This window comes from Jaculus jaculus, chromosome 1 (genome assembly GCF_020740685.1).
Source record: "Jaculus jaculus isolate mJacJac1 chromosome 1, mJacJac1.mat.Y.cur, whole genome shotgun sequence".
Classification (NCBI taxonomy): domain Eukaryota; kingdom Metazoa; phylum Chordata; class Mammalia; order Rodentia; family Dipodidae; genus Jaculus; species Jaculus jaculus.
In genome coordinates, this window is record NC_059102.1 from 32,460,141 (window position 1) to 32,465,890 (window position 5,750).

Below are 5,750 nucleotides of genomic sequence, written 5' to 3' on the forward strand. Positions count from 1 at the left end.
GAGGTTGCGAGGTAGGGTTTCACTCTACCCCAGGCTGACCTGGAATTCACTATGTGGTCTCAGGGTGGCCTTGAACTCACAGTGACCCTCCTACTTTAATCCCTAATGCTGGGATTAAAGGATTGTGCCACCACGCCTGGCTACTTCCATATTCATGAATCTAGAAGTCTTGGGGCTTGGGGAGATGGCTCAGCTGTTTAAAGGCGCTTGTTTGCAAAGCCTATCAGCCAGGGGTTCGATTCCCCAGTATCCATATAAAGCTAGATGCAAAAGTAGAGGGTGTTGGGGTACATGTCCCTGGGCTGTTAGGTTTCCTCGCTTGTTCCTCCTCATCTTCCCCTAAGAGACCTGCTAGTAAAGCCCTTTTTTTTTTTCCTCTTCCAAACAGAGTATCCCCATACCTACCAAGGGAGACAACAATCCCCAGCTTGTGAATAAAAAATAAATAAACGAGTAAAGTCTAGTGTACACACTGAGAGATCATTTTTATCTTTGGAAGTGGGTGTTTTACCATCTGTGTAATTGAATCCTTATACGGTTGTCAGAAGTGATGCGTATAAAGTAGATAAATATTTCCAGGTGGGTTTTCTTTGGCCTGTGTTTGCATGTGTGTGTAGATGTGCACATCCTGTGTACACGCATGCAGAGACCAGGGGAGAATGTTGGGTGTCCTCTCCGTGCTGTTCTGCATGTTTCCTTGGAATGTAGTCTTTCACGGAACCAGGAGCTGCTGTTATCCGTCAAATTGGCTGGCCACCAAGCCCCAGGGATTGTCCTGTCTCCATTCCCAACAGGATTGGGATTACAGGGCAATTTGTTTGGATATGTTTTGTTTTGGGGTTTGTTTTTGTTTTTTCGAGGTAGGGCTTCACTCTGGCTCAGGCTGACCTGAAATACACTCTGTAGTCTCAGGGTGGCCTTAAAATCACGGGGATCCTCCTGAGTGCTGGAATTTAAGGCGTGCGCCACCACGCCCAGCTGTTTTTTATTATTTATTTATTTGAGAAAAAGAAAGGAGGAGAGGAAGAGGCAGATAGAGAGAGAGATTGGGCTTCCAGCCACTCCAAGTGAATTCCAGACACGTGCGCTACCTTGTGCATCTGGTTTACATGAGTATTGGGGAATCAAATCTGGGTCCTTGGCTTCTCAGGCAAGCACCTTAACCCGTAAGCCATCTCTCCAGCCCTAATTTTGGTTTTTGGAAACAGGGTCTCACTTTAGCCCAGGCTGACCTGGAGTTCACTATGTAGTCTCAGGTTGGCCTGGAACTCATGATAGTCCTCCTATCTCTGCCTCCTGGTTGCTGGGATTAAAGGCGTGCACTACCACACCTGGTGGATGTTCTTTGTAAAAATATTTTTTATTTAGCTATTTACAAGCAGAGAGAGATAGGAGAGAGACAAAGACAGAGAATGGGTGCACCAGGGCTTCCAGCTGCTGCAAAAGGACTCCAGATTCAGGTGTCACTTTGTGCATCTGGCTTTATACTGGTACTGGGGAATTGAACCCCAGCTGTCAAACTTTTCAAGCAAGCACCTTTAACCACTGAACAACCTCTCCAGCCCTAAAGTGTCATTATTTAACAATTCAATGTCTAGTTGGAAGACCTCATAGTCTACAAGTTAACATTTGTCCATGAGAACAAAGATGCATGTTCAAGAATATTAATGTTCTTATTACCCTATTTCCATAAAGCCATTTGTTCTTTGTCTTGCATTATTTCAAAAGCCTAATTGTTTTGTTGTCAGAATGGCTCCTCTGCAGTCTCTTCTCCATACAGTAGCCAGAATGATTATCTACAATCTGATCACATTCCTTCCCTGCTTATCATCCTCCACCAAGAATAAAACCCAAAATCTTCAACAGGGCTTCAAGGTCCTCTAGATCTGGCTTCTTGAGACTGGATTTACATGAGACTCTTTTTCAAAAAGTAAAGAGGGAGGACTGGATAGGTGGCTCAGCTGTTAAGGTGCTTGCCTGCAAACCCTAAGGACCTGAGTTGAATTCTCCAGTACCCACATAAAGCCAGATGCACTAAGTGGTGCATGCATATGGAGTTCGTTTGCAGTGGCAGAAAGCCTGCCCTGGTACACCCATACTCTCCATGTGCTTGCCTCTTTCTCTCAAATTAAAAAAAAAAAAAAAAATTTAAAGCCAGGCATAGTGGCACGCACCTTTAATCCCAGCATTCAGGAGGCAAGGTAGGTGGATTGCCATGAGTCTGAAGCCACCCATAGACTACATAGTGATTCCAGGTCAGCCTGGGCTAGAGTGAGACCCTACCTCAAGAAACCAAAGCAATAAATCAATACATACATACATACATACATACATACATACATACAGCGGAGTCTGAAGAGATGACTCAGCAGTTAAACGTGCTTTTCTGCAAAGTCTGATGGCACATGCACAAAAAGATGCACAAAGTGGCACATGTGTCTGAAGTTCATTTGCAGTGGTAGAAGGCCTTGGTACACCCGTTCTTCCCCCTTCCCTCCCCCTACCTTAGCCTCTTTTTAGCTCAAATAAATAAAATATTTTTTATTTTATTTATTTTGTTTTTTTTTTCTTTTGTTTTAATGTTTTTTTTTTTAATGAGGCTCCAAGGGCTGTGGAGATAGCTTAGCAGTTAAGGCACTTGCCAAAGGACCCAGGTTCGATTCCCCAGGGCCCACATAAACCAAATGCACAAGGTAGTGCATGCATCTGGCATTCATTTGCAGTGGCTAGAGGCCCTCGTGTGCCCATTCTCTCCCTCCCTCCCTCCCTTTCTCTCTCTGCCTCTCTCTCAAATAAATAAATAAAAATTAAATAAAAATTAAAATCTGAAGCCAGGAGTGGTGGTGCACGCCTTTAATCCCAGCACTTGGGAGGCAGAGGTAGGAGGATCACCACGAATTCGAGGCCACCCTGAGACTTCATAGTGAATTCCAGGTCAGCCTGGGCTAGAGTGAGATCCTACCTCAAAAAACAAAGAACAACAACAACAACAAAAAAATTAAAATCTGAATCTTAAAAAAAAAAAATGATGAGGCTCCTGGGCTGGAGAGATGGCTTAGTGGTTAAGCCGCTTGCCTGCGAAGCCTAAGAACTCATGTTTGAATCTCCAGGTCCCACATAAGCCAGAAGGACATGCACACAAGGGGGTACATGTGTCTGAAGATCATTTGCAGCAGCTGAAGGCCCTGGTGTGCCCATTCTCTCTCTCCCTCTCTCTCTGCCTTTTTCTCTCCCTCTCTCAAATAATTTTTTTTTAAAACTGAGGCTCCTGCCAAGTGTGGTGGCGCACGCCTTTAATCTCAGCACTTGGGAGGCCGAAGTGGGAGGATGGCTGTGAGTTCAAGGCCAGCCTGGGACTACAGAGTGAGTGGCCAGGTTAACCTGGGATCTTATTTCAAAAAACCTAAATAAGGGCTGGGGAAATGGCTTAGCGGTTAAGGCATTTGCCTGCAAAACCTAAGACCCCAGTTTGATTCTCCAGGGCCCACATAAGCCAGATGCACAAGGGGGCGCATGCATCTAGAATTCGTTTGCAGTGGCTGGAGGCCCTGGCATGCCCATTCTCTGCCTCTTCCTCTCTCACTCTCTCTCAAATAAATAAAGAAATAAAATATTTTTTAAAAAACTAACTAAATAAATGAAATAACACACTGAATAAAAACAAGAGTAAAGTCAGGTGTGGTGGCACACATCTTTAATCTCAGCATTTGAGACACAGAGGTAGGAGGATCTCCATGAGTTCGAGGCCACCCTGAGACTACATAGTGAATTCCAGGTCAGCCTGAGCTAGAGTGAGACCCTACCTCGAAAAATCAAAAAAAAAAAAAAGAATAGGAGAGATGCCTTAGTGATTAAGGCACTTGCCTTTGAAGCCTAAGGACCTATGATCTATTTATTCCCTGCAACCATGTAAGCCAGACACACAAGGTGGTGCACATGTCTGGAGGGTGCAGTGGCTAGAGGTCCTGGTGCACCCATTCTCTCTATATATATATCTATAACTGCTTCTTTCTCTCTCAAATATTTTTTTTTTTTTTTTTTTTGCTTTTGAGGTAGGGTCTCACTGTAGCTCAGGCTGACCTGGAATTCACTATGAAGTCTCAGGGTGGCTTCAAAGTCACAGCAATGCTCCTACCTCTGCCTCTCGAGTGCTGGGATTAAAGGCATGTGCCACCATGCTCAGCTTTTGTAAATAAATATTTTAAAAATAAGAATAGGCGCCAGGTGTGGTGGTGCACCTTTAATCCCTGCACTGGGGAGGTAGAGGCAGGAGGATGGCTGTGAGTTCAAGGCCACCCTGAGACCACATAGTGAATTCCATGTCAGCCTTGGCTAGACTGAAATCCTACCTTGAAAAATGGAGAGAAAAAAAAAAGGGGGCTAGGGAGAATGGCTCAGTGTTTAAAAGCATATGCTTGCAAAGCCTGATGGTCTGCATTCAAATCCCCACAACTACATAAATAAAGCCAAATGCAGAGAGTGGCACATGCATCTAGAGTTTACTCTTAACACATTTACTCACTCTCTCTCTCTCTCTTTCTCTCTCTCTCTCCTTTTTTAAAAATATGGGTAGCTGTTTAAATATATATTTGTTTATTTGAGAGAGAGAGAGAGGTTGGGCACTCTAGGACCTCTAACTGCTGCAAATGAACTCCAGAAGCATGTGTCACTTTGTGCATCTGGTTTACATGGGCCCTAGGAAATTAAACCTGGGTCCTTAGGCTTTGCAGGCCTTAACCACTAAGCCATCTCTTCAACCCCACCTTTTTTTTTTTTTTTTCCCTGAGGTGGGGTCTCACACTAGCTCAGGCTGACCTGGAATTCACTATGCAGCCTCAGGGTGGCCTCAAACTCACGGCGATCCTCCTACCTCTGCCACCCAAGTGCTGGGATTAAAGGCGTGCACCACCACACCTGGTTTTTTTTTTTTTTTTTTTTTTTGGTGTTTGGAGGTAGGGTCTCACAGACCTGGAGCAATTTACTATGTAATCTCAGCCTCGCCTTAAACTCATGATGATCCTCCTACCTCCTCCACCTTCCAAGTGCTGAGATTAAAGGCGTAGGCCAGCATGCCTAGGTTTTTGTTTGCTTTGCATTCTAGTCCTATGTTTAGTCAATACAAATTCTTTATACTACAAAGATACAAAACTCAAAACAAATTTATAGTACTGACTGTACAATGAAAGAAAAAAAAAAAGCAGTGTACACATTGCCAAAGTAATTTGCAAGGTCCTCATGAATGACAGGTGAAATGGGGGCTGGATAGTTCTGATGACCTTGCAGAACCGGCTCACCAATTTCAAGAGAAAGGGACCGTAGAGCAGAGGTGTCTGCATGAGGACACGGAAAGACAGAACCCTTTATGGGCCCTTCCACGGTTTAACTCTAGCGGTTGAAGAAAACTCAGGAGGGGCACAGTTTTCGGTCCCCTTTCCTGCATATGTTGCATAGCAAGGCCTTGACCAGGTCGTCTGTGGAAAGACTGCTAACCTATGGAGGCTTGCTTGGCTGTGCCATTGAACAGACTCAGGAGCCAATAAACTACAGGGCACCTTTATGGACACAGTCCTGAATCAAAAGCACTTCTGCAGACAGAATCCACCCACAGGGGAAAAAAAGGACATCGGAATGGCTGCCTTTAAAGCCTCACAGGTGAGGGATCCTTCCCTACTGATCCACCTTTGGCCAGAGAAGGGACAAGACTGAGGTGGTGGGACGTAAGCTATGGGAGTGAGGGTCAGTGACCCTGT